General features: G+C 39.5%; 1 protein-coding gene across 35 annotated transcripts in view; it reads right to left on the bottom strand.

Annotated features, from left to right (window-relative positions):
* Positions 1–27,827, bottom strand: part of TENM3 (teneurin transmembrane protein 3) — a 2,220,601-nt gene that overhangs the window by 1,874,838 nt on the left and 317,936 nt on the right. For all 35 annotated transcript variants that reach the window (XM_075127819.1, XM_075127816.1, XM_075127814.1 and 32 more), the window contains exon 3: positions 1,783–1,833. The gene's annotated coding sequence lies outside the window, so the exon portion shown is untranslated. The remainder of the gene's footprint in view (positions 1–1,782; positions 1,834–27,827) is intronic.

The raw sequence follows: 27,827 nt of genomic DNA, 5'->3' as shown, positions 1-27,827 counted from the left end.
TTTTTAGCATCTCAGCCAATATTGTGTTTAAATTCCTAGCAAGACCAAAGCCTATTTGTAGTATCTGAGAAGGAAAAGAAATATATTTCTATATAGTGAAAAGACCTGGGGGGAAGAGGAGGGGAGACTCTGGCACACAGCACAAAAATGAGCCCACTTGTATTACTATGATTTTCTCCAGAATTTCCAATTGTCATTTTCATTTTCATTAGTTATAACACACTTTGAGAATTTTGAAATCACTCAGTTATAGCAGATCTGAAATTCTGATTAATCTAAACCATTGCAAACATGCAAACAAGCACCAGGATGAGGTCTAGTCAATATATGAGATTGGGAGAGAGGAATCTGATCAAGAAAGAGACATACACAACAAAAGAGCATGATCAAATAATAATACAGAACTAGGAGACCCGTCCAGGCCAGGAACCTGTACCAATGCAATTTTCAGAATTATTTATTTCTTCATTACACAAGAAGCCACTTATTTAAGGATGCAACAGAAATCAGTTTCTTTTCAGGTAGCACAAGGCCCAGATGGCTGTGCAAGCAGGATAGTGACTACAGAACAGGCTGATCTTTCTACAGCACTCTCCTGCTCTGCTTCAGAGACTTGTAGAGCTAGTTAAGGGGGATTTCTGCCTCTCACATTATTGATAAACTGTTGGTTAACAGGAGAGACTTCAGCTTCTTCTCAACTGCTACATTTTGTGGGCCTGAGGTGATCAAGAAGTCAGATTGTTGATCTTACTCTGTCTCTCTCTGGTCAACAATTTTGTTTCAGGGAGAGAGTTTAATATGGACCACAATCCCTTTAATTGTCTTCCCTGGCTAAATGATATCCAATCAGAAGAAAATGCTGTCCCAAGAACTAGTACTTTGGGGAGGCCGGGAAGATCATCAGTAAAGTCTCTATGACACCATTTTCTTGACCGCTATACCTGTATATTGCCAATTCAAGGAATTAATCACCTACTGCCAGAAGAGAAATGATCACACCAAAATCATGAAGAACCACAACAAAGAATTTAGGCAGGATAAGGAGTGATTTCCAGGTGATTTTCCTCAGTTTTAAATATTTTGTCCAAATTTAAAGAATTCTCAACGTGAAATAGAACTTTTGGAATCAAAATCATCCACAAATGCCTTATACTTTAAATGTTTGAATAATATCGAGAAAGAGAGAGAGAGAGAGCGAGGTGTGGGGGGGAAGTGGAGGAGAGGGAAAAGAGAAAGGGCAAGTACAACAGTAAGGTCAACGCATGGTATTTCTCAATGGCATAGTAAAAGTAAGACAGGTGATTTACGTCTCTATGTCTTCCTTTTCTGAATGAGAGTCACATTTTAAACAAACAAACAAATAAAATCAGCAGCTTGCAACATTCCACAAAAAACTTCTTGCTCAAAACCATGAACATTTTATTGTCCCTAGTAGTTTTCTTTACTACCTATTTAATCTCACACAAAAACAAGTGTCATCAAACTGCTACATGATGTCTATATTTTACTTCCATTCAGCAAGTACTTTTTTCGGAATCTATCAAGTTAATTCATTATTCTTATTAAGAAAAGAAGAATGACAGCTTGTTCTTTATTTTCAACACAGCACAACTAACACCAAGCCAAAGCCTATGATAATGAATACTACATATTCTTTGTTTTGGGTCTACAAAACTATCAGTCATATAGTCAATGCAGAATTAACATTTTTCAGTTTCTTTTCTAACAGATACGTCAGAAGGCATGATCATTTTAATATAGTATTTCTGAAAAGGTCCTTACCTTTTGAAAGACCTTCCCACCTTTGGCAGACCCTTAAAATGGAACATTCACCTGTTAAAACAGAACATATAATTTATTATTAGTGATATTTCAACATTTTAACTATAAACAAATCTCTGATTACTCAGCAAATGTATAGAGCACTTCAGTGGAAATACTGGCAATCATGTTTATTCATTAATCTCAATTATTATCCATTGTTTAATGTTAATAACTAAGAGATGTACTATTTCAGTGGGAGTTAAGAGCCCTGTGGGATTTTCAAAAGTGTATAGGCACCTATCTACATCTCTAGGCATCTAAATACCTTTAAAATCTAGCTCCCAGTCATTTGTGTGAGCTTTCTTTTCTTTCCTTTTGTGAAAATACATAGAATACCACCCAGTGAAGTCTTGCAGCATAGCATTTTACCTCTATCTTTTGGGCCAAATTTTTTCAAGTGCCTCAGCCAAGCATTTAATTTTGCACCTCCAGTGAATTCTAGGTGCATTACTGTGACTGTATTTAGGCATTTAGGCATACTTGATTTATAGATACAAACAACATACATATGAAGTTTTTGAATTACGTAAAGTTACCCACTTGGCACAGGGGAAAGATAAAGTTTTGAGCTTTGTAGGGTAATTCTGTTTGGAGGAGTAATTGCTGATGTAGAGCCAGGGTATTCCTTGGTGTCTACACATATAGCAGAAATATACACAAAGTCTTGTTTCCTTGAGCAGCGATAGGAACATGCAGCACCCAGATGCTCTACTTGCTCAGAAATCCTCTACTGACCTCCTCCAGCCAACACTGGATTCGAGAAAAGCCTGTCTCTCTGCCTCTGCTTTTATCCAGGGTTACCCAGAACTGCTATTCCTGGCTGACTTACTCCAACTCATTCAGCCTGGAACCAATGCCTAACTCCTGAGTTTGGAATCTCTTGGGGAAATCTTAGCACATCAATGGGGAAATCAAATAGGTGACAACTGGAAGGGAAGGGAAGCGATACCCAGAAAGGGAAGAAGGGGGTGGGTAATTTGGGGACTGTGCCTTTGTTCTGCTCTAGAGATAGAAAGCAGACATAAATATATCTTAAAAGATGTGTATGCTCTGTTTGCTTTGGATTTCTCTACAGTTACATAAGATCAGCCAGAAGTTACCAGTGAATCTGTCCGTAAAAGTTAAAAGTTTTATAAAGTGATTTAAGATTTATTCTTCATATATTCAAATCATTCGAAATATCACATAGTAACATTGTCTTGAGGTTTGTGTTTACTCTTCATGTATAAATGTAAATATCTTTTTTAAATGAGGAAATTCTCAGACAAAAACTTAGTTATGATGCAGTTAAGGTTGAAGATACATATCAACACTTCAGTTTGAAAGCTTTAGAGACATCTTGTCATGATCCCAAACCAAGCATTATAAACCCTGAAACATCTATTAAAAACATTTTATCTAATCCGGGACCACAAATACTAATATGGGTGAATAATAATTTTATGGTTATTGCATGACACTACTGCAGGGATGAGTTGAGCCTCTTTGGATGCCTTAGCTGTGTGTTTCCATCTCATATGTGAATCTGACCCTTAGTTGTTATTCCAGGAAATACATTTAGTCCAATAGCATGAAAAACAAGGATTTTTTATCATTCCCCAGATAATGATGCAGTGAGAACCAAACACACTTGTCACTATATTTGTAGTTTGAGATTTATTTTTCAATTCTTCATTAGAAAAGTGAGAAAATTAGCCAGCACTCCTCTCACTTATATCATTGATGTAAGTCATGGGATTGATGTTTCTCACTGGCAACATAATTATTGAAAAAAATATAGTCATAAAATAAAAATGATTTTAAAGAACAAATGTAGTTCTCCTTGCTTCTTGCCTTGCATTCACCCTTCAGTTATTAGTGGTTCCTTCATTGTGCAGAATAGCATTTATTTTAGCAAGTAGGCTTATGCAAATCATACTAAACATGGGCCCAGGATTCAGAAAATTCAGTGAATGCTTTCAGAAATACCAGTCCCTAATGAATAATGCTTGAAGCACAGTAGGTTTTTTCAAATTTTGAGTGGCTAGAGTTGTTGGATTCTATCCATTATGCTATTTTGTTAATATAAATTTGACAATATGATGATTCAGAGATGCCAAAAATATGACAGGCATAGCAAATCTGTCTTCCAGTTTTTAGGGAAGGAAAAGGGAATTTTAAGCTTCAGATAATATCTATAAATATATATATGTAAACCAAGGCTTGCTACATCATGTAGCAGTGAAGTCTATGGAACTATCAAGAAGAACATATAACCAAGAAGTATATAGCACAATTGTTAAAAACTTGACAATTCACCAGTATTGGGTATGTTTAAAAATCAGAGCCCAGGCTTCCAATGCAGAAAGGCTCACTAAAGCTACAGTAATATTGGAAGACACCAACATCTTCCTTCTTCCACCTGGTTATAAAGGTAATCTTCGAATTGTGAATCCAAGTAAAGTGATGTAGTGATATCTGAAGACAACATGAAATAATTTATCCAAATTGGGCTGTTAAATTATAATTATTAGGCTTCAAATTTAAATATCAACATAGCTATCATTATCCTTTTCAAGTGATTTAATCAGCTGATGTCACTGCACTCAAAGCACAAGAATATCAAATTAGTGGATAACAGTATGAACTCAGGAAAGAAGAGGGACCATCATGTGATGTAGATCAACATAAGCTACAGTGAGTGGCATTTTGGTAGCATGAATGGGCATAGTCTCCTAAGGACTAAAGTATTTCTTGTGTTCTATTTATTACTACAATAATCACAAAATACATGTATCTGACCAATACTTTAAACCTCTCCAATAAGTTCTGCATCATTGTGTAGTTAGGTGGTAGAACTTTGTGACATCTCAGTGGAGTGAAAGTTATAAGCTGGCTTTTTGACCGTTTAGTGACGTACTTCTACTGTGGAAAAAAACCAAAAACTTTTGCCCAGACCCTGCAAAAAATTATGCATGAGCTTAACTTTAATGGGACATGAATAGTTTTATTGAATTCAGAGTTGCATGGGACTACTCACATGCTTAACATTCAGGGCCTAAAATACCAGGTCTCTCCCAGTGTTGTAATTCCAAAGATATGCCATTGGAAGGCATTCAAACAGGAGGTGAAATGGGGACCGCATAAAGTGAAAGAATTAAAATAAACAAACCTAAAATGCACATTCATCTATTTGTCACAGTAATAGCATTTATTCACATCTATTATATTTATCATTATGCAAAAGGGTGAGGAGCCTCAAAACCTCCAAATTTTCCACTGCCGAACAAATTAATGATAAAGTAAAACTTTGAAAAGTACACCTCAAGACCATTCTCAGTCAGGGAAAAAAAGGATGCTTGAAAATCCTGGCCCTATCATAGCTGTCGGCAGCATCTATGGAGAGGGATGTACTTCTTTATATTACTATCATAATAAAATGTTAACATAATAAAGGGATAGTTGGCATTTAGCAAGCTAATTATTAAATATTGTATATAACAATCTAAACAGATGCAAAGGAAACTAACTGGCACTTTCAAATGAAGAACTGCCTGACCTGTATGTCATTTTCAAATGCATTTTTTACTAGATTAAATCACTTTTACCTATCAATATTTTTTCGGCAACAAAGCAGGACATATTGTACTGGCAGAAAAAAGAAGTGATTTTAGTGCTTGTGAGTTTAGTGCTGGGTCAACATCCCTGGATACTGATGCTCTTTTTATCCACAGAACCAGTATTGCACAGGCAAATGTAACTTTCCCTATCAAAGTGCCCCAGACCAGCTCTGAAGGGACCATTTCCAGAGTGTGAGTATGTAGCTTATTCTACATACCAGCACAATCCCTCATTTCTCCACTAAAGCTGCCAACTAATGCCAATTGTGGTGGTAGTTTGTTTGATGTGGACACCACTAGGTACTGAAATCAACAATTAATATCCTAAAGGAGTGTTAGATAACAACCATTATGGAAACTGTTTCTGTCACTACTGACTTGGGTCAAACTCAAGCTTTGTCTACTTTCTTGAGCTAATATTTAAGATGAATGCAATCAACCCCAAATGCAGCACTGCTGAAGGAGATGAAAGGTTCACCATTTAAAAATATACCTGAACTAAAAGTCATATGACCCTATGGGCTAAAATGGAAAATCCTTCACAGAAAGCAATTGTTGTATCATATTTAGCCAACATTTTAAAGGGACCACAAAACACATCTAGATGAGATTTTAGGTTTCATAGGGAAATCTCTTGCTCTTTTGTTTTGAAGAAGTGGCATCCTGTGGTTAAGAATGCCTTCAGCTGGCAGTTTAAGGAATTTTATTCCACTGTTGGCCAATTTTTCAATCTAAGGAGGTGCACCTATAAATTTCAGCTGCAATCAATACAGGTGACGTCTGGTGAAAAGTGTTTCACATATACAAAGAATCAAGTTAGGCAAATAACAATTCAGCCATAGTACAAAGCTGTGTTTGCTTGATGTGGATATAAACATGATTAAAACTAACCTGCTTCCCCTCTGTGGGAAACCATGAATCACAGAAACTGTATGAATGTATATGATGGGTGGGATGAGGGGAAAGCCCAGGAGTTGGCCCTGATTGGCATGTTCAACTTGACTATATAAATCCTGATCCTGCAAACACTTATACACAAGCTTAACTTCAGGGCTGCTACTCAAATTCATGAAGGTAAACTCATGCACAATTATTTACAGGATCATGGCCTTAAACTGCTGTTTCCAATGTGAATTTTTGTTTTAATATATATCACATTGTAAAGCAGAAGGGTTTGTTTCTCCCAACTTGTCTTTTTGCACATGAAAGATAATTGATCAGATTTTTTTTGTGCTTCAGTAGTACAGAACTATTGATGTAAATATAATAATAAAAGTAGAACTCTTACATGCCTTTGATCTCATTATCTTTGAAATAAAGTACAAGAGCCTTTATCCATTAACTGTACAGAATTTGATTACAACAAAGGAAATCTAGACATAGTGTTTTGAACATTGAGAGGATCTCATATTTGGCAAGTTATTGAGAATACTGAACGGGTGTTTTCTAGACCAAAGTAAAAGCATGAAAATTTCCATAAAAATAAGGTATTTCACATACGTTTTGCTTGTGTGAACAAATAGGTAGAATTTGACACTATCAATCCATATTTGGGTTACATAGTGCTGCTCATCACCATATTAACTGATCACCTTCCATATAAAAGCAAAAGTAATAGCAAAGACTCTAATGCTAGAGACTCGATGAATTCTACTTCTTCTTTTTTGGGATAAAAACTCTGCTTGGGGATTGGCCCCATTTTTAATTTTTTAAATTAATTATTAATTATTATTATATATTATATTATATAATATATTTTATTACAGATTATTTGTTTCAGGGTAATATTTTATGGATGCTTGATTTTTTTTCAGTAGAAGGGAGTGTCAGTAAAATGATTTGTTCCATAAATTATGTTGATGTTTCATTTTTGTACAGCCTTCATCACAATTATAAAGTAGCATGGAAATTGGAAGTCAGTGAAATAGAGTACTCTAGATTTTCCATCAAGTTTGGTTCTAAATTGATAAAAACAACAATGCACTCACCATGCCGCTTATTCGCTCACTAAGCAGCAAGTCACTATTGTAGCTCAGATACTATATCTGTCTTGATCTCTTTTTTTTGTAGAGAGAGAAACTGTTACAATTTCTTGTTGATAGACCCTTCCACTATCAGGATCAGCACAAGCCATTGCTACAATATCTGAGGGATAGTACTCCAGGATCTCTCACAACAGTCACTAGGTAGAGTAGCCGAACTGCCAATGACAGCAGCCCCACTTCCTCACACAGTATGTCATCAGCAGAGGTAGGGATTATTCCAAAATGGGGAATAACAGCCTTTGAATCACCCCCAGTAGAGTTAAAAAAAAACATACCCGTGTTAGAATATTAATTGCCCTACTCCTCATATATGCACACAGACATACCATTCACAAAGTCATCGATATGGCAAAACTTGAAAAACATCATGTCTTGAAGACAGGATTTTGATCATTACAGATAATGCTACAATATTTGTACTGTGGATATTCATTTATTAACTTACTCATCTTGTTTTGGGTAAAACACTACAAATGGTCGCTTGGGTTTTCCTCATGCTTTAAAATTTATTTCTTAGTGGTGTCTTCACTATTGTTAAATCAAATTCTTTTCTGATATTAGAGCAGTGAAGTAGGATTTTCCTCCCACTAGTGGATAGTGGAATATTTGCTACATCCTTTTAAATGTTTTATATCAGATCATCCTATCACAAAACATATTGTAAAAGTAAGGACATGTTTTATATCTTGCCATCTCTCTCTCTTAAATCACATACAGTTTTTGTTACGTTTCAGAGTAGCAGCCGTGTTCGGCTGTATCCATAAAAAGAACAGGAGTACTTGTGGCACCTTAAAGACTAACACATTTATGAGAGCATAAGCTTTCGTGAGCTACAGCTCACTTCATCGGATGCATACAGTGGAAAATATAGTGGGGAGATTTTATATACACAGAGAACATGAAACAATGGGTGTTACCATACACACTGTAACAAGAGTGACCAGGAAAGGTGAGCTATTACCAGCAGAAGGGGCGGGAAGGGGGAGAACCCTTTTGTAGTGATAATCAAGGTGGGCCATTTCCAGCAGTTTACAAGAACAGTAGGAGGGGAAATAAACAAGAGGAAATAGTTTTACTTTGTGTAATGACACATCCACTCCCAGTCTTTATTCAAGCCTAAGTTAATTGTATCCAGTTTGCAAATTAATTCCAATTTAGCAGTCTCTCATTGGAGTCTGTTTTTGTTGAAGAATTGCAACTTTTACGTCTGTAATCGAGTGACCAAAGAGATTGAAGTGTTCTCCGACTGATTTTTGAATGTTACAATTCTTGACGTCTGATTTGTTTACATTTATTCTTTTACGTAGAGACTGTCCAGTTTGGCCAATGTACATGGCAGAGGGGTATTGCTGGCACATGATGGCATATATCACATTGGTAGATGTGCAGGTGAACGAGCCTCTGATAGTGTGGCTGATGTGATTAGACACTATGATGGTGTCCCCTGAATAGATATGTGGGCACAGTTGGCAACGGGCTTTGTTGCAAGGATAGGTTCCTGGGTTAGTGTTTTTGTTGTGTGGTTGCTGGAGAGTATTTGTTTCAGGTTGGGGGGCTGTCTGTAAGCAAGGACTGGCCTGTCTCCTAAGATCTGTGAGAGTGATGGGTCATCCTTCAGGATAGGTTGTAGAACCTTGATGATGCGTTGGAGAGGGTTTAGTTGGGGGCTGAAGGTGATGGCTAGTGGCGTTCTGTTATTTTCTTTGTTGGGCCTGTCCTGTAGTAGGTAAATTCTGGGTACTCTTCTGGCTCTGTCAATCTGTTTCTTCACTTCAGCAGGTGGGTACTGTAGTTGTAAGAACGCTTGATAGAGATCTTGTAGGTGTTTGTCTCTGTCTGAGGGTTTGGAGCCAATGCAGTTGTATCGTAGAGTTTGGCTGTAGACAATGGATCGTGTGGTGTGATCTGGATGAAAGCTTGAGGTATGTAAGTAAGTATAGCGGTGAGTAGGTTTCCGGTATATGGTGGTGACCAACTTTGTCCCCAGCATGAGTTAAAATACATGGGCAGAGACTTTCAGATTGTAAGCACGAATACTGAGTAACAAATATATTCTGCCATGAATAGCTAGGTCCTCAAATTGAATAGTGAAATTAGTGACCATCACACCTCTAACAAAAATCAACAGCTTCTCTTTGCAGAGGTTTGTGTGAATAATTTCTTGTGACCCATACAGAATTCTACCCTTCAAATTCTGTGTATGGTTTTTCTTTTTCTTTTTTTTTTTTTTTGATTCAGCCTAATTGCAAAGACCATTTGGGCGAAATCTACACTACAAATGAAACTAGACCAAAATCAGGTTAGGAGACAACTGTTACGCTAAAACATTAATAAAAAACTGGTCATCTACATAGTGCTTCTTATAATGGGGTCAAGCAAAGATGACTTCTTGGGCTGCATCTCAATTGCCCTTTCAGGTCTGTGATCTAAACCTGTCTTGAACTGGGATGATCTTTCCAACAGCTTCTGCTCTGAAGACCCACTCTTTGTCAGTCGGTCACTTAAGCACAAGAGTATTTACATTATGCTGAAGCATTACATGTCTCAGGTGGATGGATCTGTTTGTTCATAATTTCTAGTCACATAAATAAGTATGTTTTCATGTTTCTCTTAATTGGGTGTTACCCATAAAACAGGTTTGTTTAATATAGATCGACATTCAGCATATTAATTGTGACACTGTTGACTTTGATCTGTGATGCCCTTGGTATGTTTCAGTGCCAAGAGAATTTTTGGCTGAATTTTAGTACAATAACCCATCTATAGACTGCTGTCAAGAAAAGTCTGTTGGATGATTTAGTTGGAGATTGGTCCTGCTTTGAGCAGGGGTTGGACTAGATGACCTCCTGAGATCCCTTCCAACCCTGGTATTCTATGATTCTAAGACAATTAACAAAATGCCATTGCCACAATAACTTTGGGGTTTTGTCTATAGTGTTCTCTACTCTTGGCATTCACTGGGAACCTGGTATGCATGTGAAATTCTCTATAGATTCTCCTTTAATTATAGACCCAAACTAACCCATAATGAAAGGGATAAACACTGTATCATTACTCCTCACTTGATATCCTGCTTTAGACAAATTAGTATATGACTTTTCGCTGTAAGAGCCATTAGTCCAACTATTATTTCCAGACTTGCCTAAGGTTCCTGTTGTTAGCTCTATAAGTCTAATATATGTGACTTAAAACATTTTAGTCACATTAAGATCAGAAAAGTGTCTTCAAAATGACAATGAAGTGTTCCTTGTTTATTTTCAGTTAGTGATTTCTACATGTAAGTTTCAGTGTTTGAGTCAGAGAAGAAAAGGAGTACTTGTGGCACCTTAGAGACTAACCAATTTATTTGAGCATGAGCTTTCGTGAGCTACAGCTCACTTCATCAGATGTCAGAGAAGAATTTTTTGTTTGTTTACTGCAAGAACAACAGATTTAAGCTACCATCCCACCTCCACCAGTTACAACTGTGGGCACCACACATTTTTGTCTTCCCCTAGAGCATCTAGAATATTTAAGATTCTTATCTAGACAAATAATTAATTTATTCTATTATGGCAAGTTCTATGTTACTGTTTGGCAATTGGTTGCTTGGGAAGCTGAAATAGATTTTCCACACAGAATAGTTCACATCATTCTCTTAATTGCTTTAAAAAAGTCCTAATCAAGTAACATTTAGTGGCTCTAAAGTTATCTCCACACAGCCACTCCTAGGTTTGTGACTGGCTTGTGAGACCAGTGATCGCTGAAGGCTGCTCAATAAAGAATATAAAAGTAGTTCACCTGGTGGTTTTGGCCAGTCTTGATGCACCAAATCCTGGATTGAGATGGGACACAATTTGTAGCAGGGAGCCATAGTTCAAACTGGAAACAGTCAAGGAGATCTAACTCTTGCCATGCAATAGGGATGTAAGTTTTTGGATCTCTGTGCAATGTCATGTGACTGAAATGAAACTAAAAACTGTTCACAGAACTCCTGTGTGTATTATAACAGAATATTTCTTTATTATAGAAAAGGGCATCCTATGGGATCAGAGCTATGAACTGTGCAGCCAGAAGTAGTACCGGGACTTTTATTCCTAAAGAACCTGGCAAACAATGTTTTAGAGGTACTAGTGTCCGAGGCAGGATTGTTTCTTCACATGAGAAATACTTTGCTGTTAAAGGGCTAGCCACACCCTTCAGGGAGAAAGAAGTAGAAGAGGGAAGGCCATAAAATGTCTATCCTTGTCCTACCACTAAAGATCTTTACAGATCCACAGCCTGTCTACGGGTCTGACTACAAAATAGCTAACAACCACAACAGACTAGGCAATTATCATAGCATTAATCAAGTGAGATGAGTCCAAGTCCAGACTGGAGGGGAAGCAGAGGAAACCAACATGGATTCTGGATCCTGGTTGCTACTCTTTATTTACTCCTCCTGCTACAAAAGATGTACACCTATTTTGGACCTAGTCCTATATGAGGGTAGACCATGGACTCAAAATGACATATGGTTAAATCAGAAACTAAATTTGAAAGGCCTAGGACCAACACAGAGCAAGGTGGAACTAAATGGAGAGGGCAAAACTGGAAAACACCAATCAGGAATACACCAGCGAGCGCATGCTAGCAGCAACAGTCTACAATCTACATGGACCAATTTTGGACTGAGGTCCTGGAGCAAGGGGTCCGTTCAGCATTCTGGATGTTAGTAAGCACTGCAAATATTTTGGAGAAGAATGGGAGAATTGTGTTTATTTAATAAGTAAATAAAATGTTTAATTTACAACTAACCAACATCTGCTAGCTTACTAGGTAGCCAAGGTATTCCCTACATCACTAGGAGTCATGGTTTTGAAAGGTTCATATGCTCTTAATTGGCCCTTAGTTCAGACAGTTTAGGTGTAAGTTACAATAGAATCCCTTTTACTACAATACTATGTCTCTCATTCTCACACAAATGAAGAGCTATGCAGTAGATAAGACTTTTGTCTTTTACTTCAATCATGATTCAAAATTTTTTTATCCTTTTCTATATCCAGATTCTGATTAAAAGATAGGAAAAAAACATTCACAAATGGAGATTCACGAATACAGTCTTCACCTACATTCTTGGGCCCTTAATAAGAATTTGTCAATGTAGTGCTATTGAACTGTAAGTATGAGTAATTCCCTTAGCTCACATTGGCTAAATTAAGTGATCTGACCAATTACTTTGCTTGGTTAATCACTTTTTCCACATAATTTGCTCTTGCTAATAGAAATTACATCTTTTTCATGAGCAGGAAATTATCCTTCTTTTTCCTTCATACAGTATACCAATGACAAATGAACCTCACACTTCATGTCTCCGAGGGAAAAGCATGAAGTAAATGGGAATTGAAGGCAGAAACATCCCCAGAAAAGAAACTGTAGTTCTCTTGGGTGCATGGTAGAAGTGCTCCTCCCTGTCTTTGAAAGGAGAATCTGCTGGGTGGCAGCTTACTGTTTCCCTTGCAGCTGCAAGAAAAGATTAGTGGGAGGTTACTGGTGGCCTTCTCAACAGCTGCAAAGGAAATCACCCAGTACAGAGATGGAGTGGGAAGGAGCAATAAGTGGCAAGGAGAATTTTTGTGGGAGCTGGAGAAGGACAAGGGACTTTGCACATACATAAACTGCTATAAAAATACCTGCTTCATGGCAAAAAGACTAGTCTTGTTTCAGTTTTCCAAAATATTTTCAAAAGTAAATGAAATTAAATTTTCTCATTAAATTCTCTTTTGTAAGGTAACATAACCATTTAATAAATCAGGAAGCATGTACAGAAAGGTAGTGCAGACTAGTTGTGCAGACTAAGCACAGACTAAGCTGTCCTATAGCTGCATGCGTCATCTTTTTGTTAATAATTATAAAATACTGAATAAGAAATATTAAATAACTGCAATTGCTGCCACCAAGGCTGAGTACTAACTATATTTCTTTGTATTTGATTTATCTCAGTAAAGTATATATTATAGATCCCACCTCTTTTTGGAAAAGAATACTTTAATGCTTTGGTTTGAGAGGTATTCCCTCCATGAGAGGGCATCAAATGTGGTAAGTTGTCTCCTACCTTAGATAACATATGCACTTCCCACCATCTTTGGGAGTGCTTCTGATTTGTTTATGTAAATCTCCCATCATTTTTTAAAAAAAAATGGAATATAGATGATGGTGAACACTTCACATATAAACAAGGAAATGTTGACTAAATTTTCAAATATGTACATTAACTTTGGGTGTCCAACTTGAGACAATTCAAAGATACTGGGCATCCACAACTCCAAATGAAGTGAGCTGAAAATCAGGCTTTTATAAGTGGAACCACATTTGTCACCCAAAGACTAAGGCATCCAAAAATCAGCTTAGGCTTATATTCTATACATTTTAGGGTATGAGTTTCTGATGCAGTGCTATTTCATAGACATGGTATTGACATGTTGATTTGCTTTGAGAAAGTGAGTCTGATGAAGAGGTATATTGCAGTGTTTGGAGAAAATAAGTCAAGTTAAACAGTAAAAATTAAATAAAAGGCAATTTTGTTTCTCGTATTGACACTTGTTCTGAAGAGTTATAGCAGACAATCCAGAATGATCCAATGACTTATGAATCCTAGTCCTAGTTCAAAACCACATTTCAGATATTCTCTGAAAAAGAGATAACAAGGATCCTTAATTTAAAAAATTTCTGAAGGCTAAGGAGAGGATAATTTCTTCAAGGCTATTTGAACTAGTGTCACATATAAGACTAGAGAGGCACAGTTTTACTAAGGAAAGAAAAATACCGGAGGTGTTCAGACCAAGTTTTCTTTAAAAAAGTATCTCATTAAGTAATAAACTAAGAAGTATACAAGTTTTCACAAAAGGGCAAGAGAAGAAGCCATAGGATTTTCACTGAGGGTTTGTCTACACTACATAGTTAAGTTGACTTTATCTAATTCGACCTCGAGTCTCCGAATCAATTAAGTTGATTGTGTATGGCCACACCATGCTCATTGTCTTGATAGAGAGCATCCTCACTAGCAGTGCCTGCACTGATGCACAAAGCAGTGTGTTTTGGGAAGTTTGTGCAATGTCTCATGGGACCAACACATTGTTCCAGGGGAGAATGGGAACATTGCATTGGCATCCCATGATGCACTGTGCTCAACAGCAAACAACCCAGTGGTTTTCATGCCTTAAAACCACCATGTGTACACCGTAACCCCAGAAGCAGTTCAGCAACACAAAAATGAAAGCTGCTCTGACAGTGGAGAAGCGAGTGGGGAACGCTATTTGGAAGCTTGCAACGCCAAACAGTTACCGGTCAGTGAGGAATCAATTTGGAGTAGGTAAATCAAACCATGGGAGCTGCTGTGCTCCAAGTGTGCAGGGCCATTAATCGACTTCTTCTACTAAGGGATACAGTAATACCAGGGTACAAAATATATTGGAAGGACAGAACAGGTTGTGTTGGTGGGGGAGTGGCATTATATGTGAAAGTGTAGAATCAAATGAAGAAGTAAAAATCGTAAATGAATCAAACTGTACTATAGAATCTCTATGGATAGAAATTCCATGCTCTAGTAATAAGAATATAGTGGTTGGGATATATTATCGACCACCCGACCAGGATGGTGATAGTGACTGTGAAATGCTCAGGGAGATTAGAGTGGCTACTAAAATAAAAAAAACTCAATAATAATAATGGGGGATTTAAATTATCCCCATATTGACTGGGTACATGTCACCTCAGGATGGGATGCAGAGAAAAAGTTTCTTGACACCTTAAATGACTGCTTCTTGGAGCAGCTGGTCCTGGAATCCATCAGAGGAGAGGCAATTCTTGATTTAGTCCTAAGTGGAGCACAGGATCCGGTCCAAGAGGGGAATATAGCTGGACTGCTTGGTAATAGTGACCATAATATAATTAAAATTAATATCCCTGTGGCAGGAAAAACACCACAGCAGCCCAACACTATAGCATTTAATTTCAGAAAGGGGAACTACACAAAAATGAAGAGGTGAGTTAAACAGAAATTAAAGGGTACAGTGCCAAAAGTGAAATCTTCGCAAGCTGTGTGGAAACTTTTTAAAGACACCATAATAAAGGCTCAATTTAAATGTATACGCCAAATTAAAAAACATAATAAAAGAACCAAAAAAAAGCCACCATGGCTAAACAACAAAGTAAAAGAGGCAGTGAGAGGCAAAAAAGCATCCTTTAAAACGTGGAAGTTAAATCCTAGTGAGAAAAATAGAAAGGAGCATAATCACTGACAAATGAAGTGTAAAAATACAATTAGGAAGGCCAAAAAAGAATTTGAGGAATACTTAGCCAAAGGCTCAAAAAGTAATAGCAACTTTTTTTTAAGTCTATCAGAAGCAGGAAGTCTTGTAAACAACCAGTGGGGCCACTGGACGATTGAGGTTCTAAAGGAGCACTGATGGACGATACGGCCATTGCGAAGAAACTAAATGAATTATTTGCATTGGTCTTCACGGCTGAGGATGTGAGGGAGATTCCCAAACCTGAGTCATTCTTTTTAGGTGACAGATCTGAGGAACTGTCACATATTGAGGTATCATTAGAGGAGGTTGTGGAACAAATTAAAGAGCAATAAGTCACCAGGACCAAATGGTATTCACCCAAGAGTTCTGAAGGAACTCAAATGTGAAATTGCAGAACTACTAACTGTAGTCTGTAACCTATCGTTTAAATCAGCTTCTGTACCAAATGACTGGAGAATAGCTAATGTGTCGCCAATTTTTTAAATTGGCTCCACAGGTGATCCCGGCAATTACAGGCCTGTAAGCCTGACTTCAGTACTGGGCAAACTGGTTGAAATTATAATAAAGAAGAATATTGTCAGACATATAAAAGAATATAATTTGTTGAGGAAGAGTCAACATGGGTTTTGTAAAGGGAAATCATGCCTCACCAATCTACTAGAATTCTTTCAGAGGGTCAACAAGCATGTGGACCAAGGGGTTCCAGTGATATAGTGTACTTAAATTTTCAGAAAGCCTTTGACAAGGTCCCTCACCAAAGCTCTTGCACAAAGTAAGCTGCCATGTCATAAATATAAAGGGAAGGGTAACAACCTTTCTGTATACAGAACTATAAAATCCCTCCTGGCCAGAGGCACAAAATTATTTTACCTGTAAAGGGTTAGGAAGCTCAGATAATCTGGCTGGCACCTGACCAAAAGGACCAATTAGGGGACAAGATATTCTCAAGTTTGCAGGGGCGGGGGGGGGGGTGTTTGGTGCTGGTTGTTCCGCTGGTTCCGGTTCTGGGACGGGCTCTGGCTGGGTCTCTGTGACTGGATCCACTATTGCTGTTGCAGATGTTGGCATGGGGTCCACTTCCACCATCTCAGTTTGAGTCTCTGGTAACACAGACTGGGCCCTTGTAGAAGGCTCAGGAACGGAGCTAGTTGTGAAGATTTGCTTAACCTGGCTGCTGGTGGCCATCCCCACCATCTTGGCTAGCTTCACGTGGTTGGCCAAGTCTTCCCCCAGCAGCATGGGAATGGGATAATCATCATAGACTGCAAAAGTCCACATTCCTGACCAGCCCTGGTACTGGACAGGCAACTTGGCTGTAGGCAAGTTTAAAGAGTTTGACATGAAGGGTTGAATTGTCACTTGGGCCTCTGGGTTGATGAATTTGGGGTCCACTAAGGACTGGTGGATAGCTGACACTTGTGCTCCAGTGTCCCTCCACCCGACAACCTTCTTCCCACCCACACTCACAGTTTCGCTTCACTCTGAGGGTATCTGAGAGGCATCTGGGCCTGGGGAACTTTGGTGTGATTGTGGTGTAATGAACTGAAATTTGTTGGGGTTCTTGGGGCAGCTGGCCTTTACATGCCCCACCTCATTACATTTAAAACATCACCCAGCTGACTGATCACTGGAGCGAGGTAGGTTGCTGGAGAATGGTGTGGTGGAGCGATAAGGTGTGTGAGGTTTTCCTTGGGATGTAGGTGGGACCTTAGGTGGCCCCCGGTGATAGGGTTTTGTTTTGGGTTTCCCCTTCTGATATTCGCTCCAACTGCTACCAGTTTTTTTCTTCTCTGCCACCTTCACCCATTTGGCTCCAATCTCCCCTGCCTCAGTTACAGTTTTGAGCTTCCCATTTAGGATGTACCTTTCTATTTCCTCAGGAACACCCTCTAAGAACTGCTACATTTGCTTTAGGAAGGGCAACTCTTCCGGAGATTTAACACTTGTTCCTGATATCCAGGTATCCCAATTTTTCACAATGTGGTAGACGTGTCAGGTAAATGACATGTCTGGTTTCCACCTTAGGGCTCTGAACCGCCGATGGGCCTGCTCGGGTGTTAGCCCCATTCGAATACTGGCCTTGTCTTTAAAAAGTTCTTAGCTGTTCATGGATGCCTTAGGCATTTCTGCTGCCACCTCTGCTAAGGGTCCACTGAGCTGCGGCCTCAGCTGCACCATATACTGATCTGTAGAGATGCTGTACCCAAGGCAGGCTCTTTCGAAATTTTCTAAGAAGGCCTCTGTATCATCGCCAACTTGTAGGTGGGAAATTTCCTTGAATGGGGAATGGTACCCAGAGAAGGATTGGAAGGGTTAGCTGGTAAATTCAGCTTAGCCTTTTCCAGCTCTAAGCGCTTCAGCGCTAACTCTGTCTCCAAGCCGTGCTTCTTTGCCTCCAAGCATTTCGCCTCTTTCCTCTCCTCTGCTTCCAACTCCAAGCATTTTAAGGCTATCTGTATGTCATGTTCTTTTTGTCTCTCTTCAGCTTCAAATTTAGCTAATAATAGTTTTTGTTGGACCTTGTTTTTTTGCCATCCTAGCTTTCCCAAGAGCTAAAAAGAAAAAAAAAAAACTGCTTGTGAATTTCCTGGCTGTAGCTAACACCTTTGTAAAAAAAAAAAAAAAACGTAACACCTCTGTCTCCAGCCAAAGAGAGAGAAAAGGGAAAAGTTCCTGCTTTCCCCAAGCAGCTAAAAGAAGAAAAAAAATTCCTAAGGTTTGTGCTTCTGATCAAAATGATCTCTGGTTCAAAATGATCCCACCGCTCTGCCATCATGTCAGGGTTCCTTCCCCACTCTGAACTCTGGGATACAGATGTGGTGGCCCACATGAAGGACCCCCTATGCTTATTTTTACCAGCTTAAGTTAAAAACTTTCCCAAGGCACAAATTCTACCTGGTCCTTGAACAGTATGCTGCCACCACCAAGTGATTTAGACAAAGAACCAGGGAAAGGACCACTTGGAGTCCTATTCCTCCAAAATATTCCTCCCAAGCCCTTACATCCCCTTTCCTGGGGAGGCTTGAGAATAATATCATAACCAATTGGTTACAAGTGATCACAGACCCAAACCCCTGGGTCCTAGGACAATAGAAAAACCAGTCAGGTTCTTTAAAAAAGAATTTTATTTTAAAAAAAAGTTAAAAATCACCTCTGTAAAATCAGGATGGAAAATAACTTTACAAGGTAACAAAAGATTCAACAACTTTAAAGTTACAAAAAGAAAACCAGGAATAACCTTCCTCTCAGCACAGAGAAAATCACAAGCCAAAACAAAAATAAGCTTACACATTCCCTTGCTAGTACTTACTAATTCTAATAGAGTTGGATTGCTTGCTTCTTTGATCTGTGTCTGGCAAGCACACGGAACAGACAGACCAAAACCTTTCCCCCCCGCCACCAGATTTGAAAGTATCTTGTCCCCTTATTGGTCCTTTTGATCAGGTGCCAGCCAGGTTACCTGAGCTTTTTAACCCCTTACACGTAAAAGGATTTTGTGCCTCTGGCCAGGAGGGATTTTATAGTACTGTATACAGGAAGGTTGTTACCCTTCCCTTTATATTTATGACACATGGGATAAGAGGGAAGGTGCTCTCATGGACTGGTAACTGGTTAAAAGATAGGAAACAAAGGATAGGTATAAATGGTCAGTGTTCAGAATGGAGAGAGGTAAATAGTGGTGTCCCCCAGGGATCTTTTCTGGGACCAGTCCTATTCAACATATTCATAAATGAGCTGGAAAAAGGGGTAAACAGTGAGGTGACAAAATTTGCAGATAATACAAAATTACTAAAGATAGTTAAGACCCAGGCAGACTGCGAAGAGCTACAAAAGGATCTCTCAAAACTGGGTGACTGGGCAACAAAATGGCAGATGAAATTTAATGTTAATAAATGCAAAGTAATGCACATTGGAAAGTATAATCCCAACTACACATATAAAATTATGGGGTCTACATTGGCTGCTCCACTCAAGAAAGAGATCTTGGAGTCATTGTGGAGTATAGTTCTCTAAAAACATCCACTCAATGCAGCAGCAGTCAAAAAAGCAGACAGAATGCTGGGAATAATTAAGAAAGGAATAGATAATAGGACAGAAAATATCATGTTGCCTGTATAAAAATCCATGGTACACCCACATCTTGAATACAGTGTGCAGATGTGGTTGCCCCGTCTCAAAAAATATATATTGGAATTGGAAAAGGTTCAGAAAAGGGCAACAAAAATTATTAGGGGTCTGGAACGGCTTCTCTATGAGGAGAGATTAATAAGACTGGGACTTTTCAGCTTGGAAAAGAGACAACTAAGGGGAGATATGATTGAGGTCTATAAAATCATGACTGGCGTAGAGAAAGTAGATAAGGAAGTGTTGTTTACTACTTCTCATAACACAACAACTAGGAGTCACCAAATGAAATTAATAGGCAGCAGGTTTAAAACAAATAAAAGAAGTATTTCTTCACACAACGCACAGTCAACCTGTGGAACTCCTTGTCAGAGGATATTGTGAAGGCCAAGACCATAACAGGGTTCCAAAAAGAACTAGATAAATTCATGGAGGATAGGTCCATCAATGGCTATTAAGCAGTGTCCCTAGCCTCTGTTTGCCAGAAGCTGGGAATGTGCGACAGGGGATGTATCGCTTGATGATTACCAGATCTGTTCATTCCCTCTGGGGCACCTGGCACTGGCCACTGTCAGAAGACAGGATACTGGGCTAGATGGACCTTTGGTCTGACCCAGTGGGGCCATTCTTATGAAGGGTAGTGAGTCTGGGAAATGTGCAGGACATAGTGGATCGTTTTGCCACAATGGGGTTTCCTAATTGCGGTGGGGCAATAGATGGCACGCATATCCCCATCTTAGCACCAGATCACCTTGCCAAAGAGTACATAAACCGAAAGGGATACTTTTCAATGGTGTTGCAAGTGCTAGTGGATCACAGGGGGCGTTTCACTGACATGAACATAGGATGGTGGGGAAAGGTTCATGACACGCACATCTTTAGGAACTCAGGTATATTCAAAAAGCTGCAATCCAGGACTTTCTTTCCTGACCAAAAAATGAACATTGACAACACTGAGATGCCTATAGTTATCCTGGGGAACCCAGCCTACCCCGTGCTCCCATCATGGGCTCCAAAATCGTATAATTTTTGGTGGTGCACAGAATGGGTCCAAGCGTCCGAGGACAGATCAGGGCAATCACTCCAGGCCTCACCCTTTGGGGTGCTCCATGCTTCAGGAGGATATGTGGTTCATGGAGGTTAGCAGGGGGCCTGGCACTTGCAGCAGCGAATGACCCAGCCCCAGCCCGCCCTTCCCCGCTGGCTCCTGGCGTCACTCAGGGGAGGGGGTGGAAGCTGGAAGGAGGTGGGGCAGAGGCTTGGCGAAAGGGATGGGAATAGGTGGGGTGGAGCAGGGGCAGGAAGAGGCAGGGCAGGGTGGGCTGGATCGCTCACTGCTGCCAGTACCAGACCCCCTGCTAATCCCCACATCCCCCTGAAGCATGGGGCCTGGAAGCCCAAACATTGGTAGAGCACGGGGACCATGGGCCCATATAGCTCACCGTCTATGGCTCCTATGGCTCATGAAGCCATGCACAGGCCGTCTGCACAGCAATAAGGAACGGTTCAACTATAGGCTCAGCAAGTGCAGAATGGTGATTGAATGTGCCTTTGGTTATTTGAAAGGGCACTGGAGAAGTTTACGAACAAGGTTGGACCATAGTGAAGAGAGCATCCCCATGGTTATAGCTGCCTGCTGTGTGCTCCATAATATCTGTGAAAAAAGTGGGTAAATTTTCTGCAGGGGTGGGCAGTTGAGTCAGAACGCATGACAGCCATTTTTGAGCAACCAGACACCAGGGCAATAAGAACAGCACAGCATGGGGTGCTGCATATCCACGAGGCTTTGAAAAGCCGTTTCAATAATGAGTCACAGTAATGTGAGCTGCATGTCTGCACTGTGCTTTCCTAAACCTTCACCTGCCTTGTATCACTGTCCCTGTAAAGCCAACCCCTCCCCCCCCCGCATCCAAGCCCAGTGCTTCTACTCAGTAAAGAACATTTATTTCTCGAATCCATTTACTTTATTTAACAAACATATGTAAAAGAGGGAGAACAGAAAAAATGGTAACCTTGTGGAAAAGGAGTTGTAAAGTTGGAATTGGAGAAAGATTTTCAGCTGTGTAACATAATACAGCAATACAGACCATCAGAGGTCTGTGAATGAGCGTCTTCTGTTCCTTGTACCCTCCTCCTGAGTTAATGAAAGGGATAATGGACTTTTTGCCCACGCCTCATGGAACGCTTGTGGGAGGGTGATTCTGTGCCAGGCGACGCTGGCTGGCTGTCCACCAGGGTCTGCAGAGGGACTCTACCCTCCTGCTTCTGTTCCTGCAGTTCAACTAGACACCTCAATGTGTCTGCTTGGTCCCTTATAATCCGAAGCATCTCATCCTGCACCACACGCTCTTGCCCATTGGAAGCTTTCTTGCTCTCCATGTCCATGTCTAACTTCTCAGACAGTGAAATCCTCCACGCTCTCAGCTCTGTGTCAGCTGTCCCAGAGGCATTCATTATCTTGGTGAACATGTCCTCCCATGTTCTCTTTCTCCTCCTTCTGATCAGCGAAAGTCTACTTTCAGGTGTTGATGACATGCCAGAGAACACATTTGCAGTTATCAATCATGGGAAAAGCCATTAAACATGAATAAAATGTTTCCATAGAAAGACCGTTTTCATAAAAAAAAACCAAAATCTTATTACACTAGGTGCAAGCCATAACATAATCAGAATCTGTAACTGTTCACAGTGCCATTCTGCTGCTCCAGCCATGCTGAGTAGGTCCCCCAGATCATGGGTGACCACACTTTTAATGAAGTTTATGGCTGGTTCATGTCGGGAGCAGCAGTATCTAGTCGAACAATGGCCCTTCCCCATAGCACCATGGGAAGCTGTTTACGAATGTATGGGGGAGGAATGTTTTCACCCCAAAATTGCAGAATCTTTCATGTGGGGCCCCAGGCCCCTATCAGTCACTTTAAACTACTTGCCGACCCATGCCAAGCACACTAAAGGCACAATAACAGTCACATGGTTTGGCGACCCGGAATGTGTGTGGGGGGGTATACATGTCCTTTTTTTTTTCTTGTAAGAGCACTTTTAATGAGAACTTCCACCATTTCCCCTAGGCAATCCCATGTGATATCAGTCTCCTGAGGGTAACAGAGGTGAAAAGGAAGGAGATGCTGCAAGTATCTGGGTATAGACCCAGTCCTTATGCTGCTGTGCTGTGTACCACAATGATGCGAGCAGAATTAATTCAGAAGTTGCATGGGAAAGTGTCCTACCATGCTGGAAGAAATAAGTTTCCTATAGATATCCATGGAGGATTCCCGGGCTATCCCAGTCCACATGAACAGTCTTTTCTGGGGGCCACCCTCTGCATAGTTGGAGCGGCCTCTTGTAAGCAGAGAGCCACAGCACCTTGCAATACCACCTAATGTGTGTGACTATTAAAGTTTATCTGAACTTTGATTGTAAATGTATACTCACCAGAGGTGCCTTCCCCGGCATCACGATTGGCCACTGTGATGTCCTGCGAACCATAGGGCTTCAGGGTTAAAAATATTTCCTGGCTCTCAGAGAGAATGGATCCACCGCTCACCTGTCTCCCATTCTCCTCCTCCTCTTCCTCATCCACCATATCGTCCTCCTTGTTGTCCCTAGACTCACACACCTGTGAGGTGTCCATGTTGCTTCTGGGGGTGCTGGTAGGGTCACCCCCAAGAATTGCATGCAGCTCATTGTAGAACCGACATGTGTGGGGTTGAGCACTAGAATGACTGTTCTCTTCTCTTGCCTTCTGATATGCTTGGCGAAGTTCTTTTATTTTCTGTCCCTTGTGTAGCCCTTCTCCCCCATTCCATGAGCGATCTTTGCATAGATGTCAGCATTTCTTCTGTTGGATCACAGTTCTGCCTGCACAGACTCTTCTTCCCACACAGCAATGAGATCCACCACCTCCTGTTCAGAACAGGCTGGAGTGTGTTTGGGGCATGTAGTCTCCATGATCAGCTGTGCTCGAGCTGGCATGCTCCCAATGCTGATCAAACAGGAAATGGGAAATCAAAAATTCCCAAGGCTTTAGCAGGGGAGGGGCTGTTTCCTGTGTACCTGGCTGCAGTGCAGCAGAGTTGAGAATGATCTCCAGAGCGGTCACAGATGAGCATTGTGGGACACCACCTGGAGGCCAATTAAGCCAAATTACACAATGCTGTGTCTGTAATACCTTGCAGTCGACCCATGAAAATTGAATTAACTGCTACACCTCTCGCAGAGGTGGATTACAGAAGTCGACATTAGAGGCTGCTTAGGTCGACATAAAGGACCCGGTAATGTAGACACACATATTAGCAGGCTGACTTAAGGCAGCTTCCTTCAACCTAACTTTTTAGTGTAGACCAAGCCTGAATTCAATGGGTACCTCACAGTTTACTATGTTTTGTCTCTTGGAGTCCTCAGAAATAGTCATTTAAATATGCACATGTGGGTATTTGTGGACTTGACGGCATATGCATACTTACCATGTTTGAAAATATGTCCTTGTATTTTCAAAAATAATTAGTGTACTTCTGTTAGTTAAAATCATTCAGCCTTCTGTCTCATAAATTCACCCAATATATGAGCAATGATCATCTGAAAACACCTTCTCAGTAATGTCTAATTGCTTGTTTAGGAAAGTGCAGTATACATATTGGGATAGTTTACAGATGTAAATGAAGAGATTTCTTGCCCAAAATAATGATGAGTGTTGGTTGAAAACAATGCATATTTCAATTTGTAGTTTACTATACAGAGACCTGCACAAATGTGTGTTGAGGATCAGCTTAAAATTTAATATTATCAGCATTTTATTTACCTTTAAGGTTTTACATAATTTTCTTTGCCTATAAAAAAAGAGTTGTATTAAAATTAAACTTTCCTCCCTCTTGATTCACCTTGTCTTACTGTAGCCTGCATTGAACTAATACTGTGAGCTACATAAATTACTATAGAGCAGTGCTGTAAGAATAGGCTTGTGATTTCACTGAAATACCAATTAGAAAAAGAAGATGCATTGTAATGGAGGCAAAGTTTCTTTCTTTCTTTCTTCTTCTTTTTTAATATAAATCTTTTTCCATCTTTGCTCAAGTGTAAAGACATTCTTTAATGAAAAAGTGAGTATTTCTTTTGTAGAAAAAGTGTTGATGTGGCAGCTCATTCAAGCCAGTATGTTACTGAAGAAAACAAGAAATATATAAAAAGTATTTGTGTTTGTTGTCCTGTCTTCTGCCTGCTGAGTGTCTTAATGATGATTTAGAACTATCAATGATGTGCCTCTTTTTTGGGTTTTTCTTTGTAAAGTAAAATGATATTTTGTATTATAAATAATGATTAATCTTTTGTCTAATACATTGTCATAAATATAAAGGGAAGGGTAAATACCTTTAAAATCCCTTCTGGCCAGAGGAAAAACCCTTTCACCTGTAAAGGGTTAACAAGCTAGGATAACCTCACTGACCAAAATGACCAATGAGGAGACAAGATACTTTCAGAGCTGGAGGGGGGAAGAAACAAAGGCTCTCTCTGTCTGTGTGATGCTTTTGTCGGAAACAGAAAAGGAACGGAGTCTTAGAACTTAGTAAGTAATCTAGCTAAATATGCATTAGATTCTGTTTTGTTTAAGTAGCTGATAAAGTAAGCTGTGATGAATGGAATGTATATTCCTGGTTTTGTGTCTTTTTGTAACTTAAGGTTTTGCCTACAGGGATTCTCTAGGTTTTGAATCTGATTACCCTGTAAGGTATTTACCATCCTGATTTTACAGAGGTGATTCTTTTACTTTTTCTTCAATTAAAATTCTTCTTTTAAGAACCTGATTGCTTTTTCATTGTTCTTAAGATCTAAGAGTTTGGGTCTGTGTTCACCTATGCAAATTGGTGAGGATTTTTATCAAGCCTTCCCCAGGAAAGGGGGTGTAGGGTTTGGGAGGATTTTGGGGGGAAAGACTTTTCCAAGCGGGCTCTTTCACCGTTATATATTTGTTAGATGCTTGTTGGTGGCAGCAATAAAGTCCAAGGGTAAAAGGTAAAATAGTTTGTACCTTGGAGAAGTTTTAACCTAAGCTGGTAAAAATAATCTTAGGGGGTTTTTCATGCAGGTCCCCACATCTGTACCCTAGAGATCAGAGTGGGGAAGGAACCTTGACACACACCATGCAAAATAACTCTGAAATGTGGCTGTTTCAAACTTTATCAGACATATTACACTGGGTACACACTACTCAGTAAATAAAGAGTGCAACTAGACACATTCCTGTGCTATCTAAAATGATTATAAACTGTAATTATGAGTAGCAAACATTAATTAGCCTCTTGCTCCACCTTTTCATATTCTCTGTATATATATCTTCTTACTATATGTTCCATTCTATGCATCTGATAGCTTATGCTCAAATAAATTTGTTAGTCTCTAAGGTTCCACAAGCACTCCTGTTAGTTTTATTATATTCCAATGTTATTCTGTTTAACAAGATGTTTGTAGCAATCAAAATTTTGATTCTCACACCAGTGTAAATATGAAGTAATGCCACTAAAGTAAATAGTTACACTGGTAGAAAACCAGTATAAAATAGATTACAATAAGATCCAATGGATGAAAAGGGAAACCTCTGAGATGTTACTAAGTATCAGTGTACTAGCTTCAACATTACTGATCAGCCATTGAAATTTTACCTTGAAATTTGTTAAGTTCTGTTTCTTTTCTTGAGCACATTTAACGGATGCTCTATGATATACCCTGACTCCTACGTGATGCAGTTTTTGTCCTATGGCATCCAGTGACCTAGAATCTACCTAAGACATTGCATCTCCCCTTTAAAAATGCTGTCTCAATTGCACTCAGCAGAGGTGCCAGCAATGGAACCCCATGGGTATGAAGAAAGGAAGAAAGCTGGCAGAAATCTATGTTTTTGGAACTCATTCCCCAATGCTAGCACTATGGTCCATATAAAATCAAAAGCAGCTGGAGTTTGTTAACTTTCAGGGCATACTGCAAGGCATACTGTATCAGTGATGCTCAGAGCTTGGAATGGATGATCGTTTAATTAGTATAGGGCAAATCTGATCAAATAATATTTATATACCGATCACCAATGTAGAAAATATAGTTTCTGCCCTATGGAGTTTATAGTCTAGTGAGATTAGTTCAGATATCATAATACATCACATGACCACCTGATGATGGTCACATCTCAAATTTTAGTGGCAGTCATCCTTATATTTGAAGACTGAGTTATGCACCAATTTGGTGGATTCACTTTTATAAGCCCCATGAAATAATGGATTTTAGAATGCTAATACTATTTGAGGCAAAGATTTAGGGAAACCATTCTGAACCTGCTTTAAGACCTTAAAAAAGCTGAAAAAATTGCAGAGAATTCTGAAATATGTACTCCAGTCCTAAAGTAGATAAAACTACTGACAAGTCTAGAAAACCTATCTTGAAATTACACCATTTGCAGTTTTATCACTATGGTTCATAACAATTTATAGAGCTCCTTTCCTCTTGAAAGGTTTTGAAGAAGCAAAAAAAACCTCAAACTAACATACAAAGAAGAGCTTGTCAGAAAACTGAAAACATTTTCCTTGAAATTATTTTATACTCTTTTTCTTTGCTATTTTTCAGTTAAATGGTAAAACTTTTCCAGCTAGCTTTTATACAAGCTGAAGACAGAGGGATCACTTCACTAACCATTGAAATGCCTCTCTCTTTCTCTCGGGTGTGATATTGCGATTGTTTCACAGTACACAGAAAATCAGTACATAACATCAGTACATCAGTTGAGGGTAGGATGCTAAGTTAGGCCCCATTCCTGCAAAAACACTACTATCTGAATAGTGCCATTGAACTTCTAGGTTCAGATCCCTCTGCTACAGGAGCTCCAAGATTCAAACTGCAGTTCAGGTGTCCAAAAGAGAAGAATAAATAGGAAAGAGGTAGTATGGTAGGGTGGGTAAAGCAAATGGCTGAATATCAGAAGACCT

Source organism: Caretta caretta, chromosome 4 (genome assembly GCF_965140235.1).
Source record: "Caretta caretta isolate rCarCar2 chromosome 4, rCarCar1.hap1, whole genome shotgun sequence".
NCBI lineage: Eukaryota > Metazoa > Chordata > Testudines > Cheloniidae > Caretta > Caretta caretta.
Note: the sequence above shows the minus strand (reverse complement) of the source record. Positions and strands in the feature narration are given on the sequence as shown.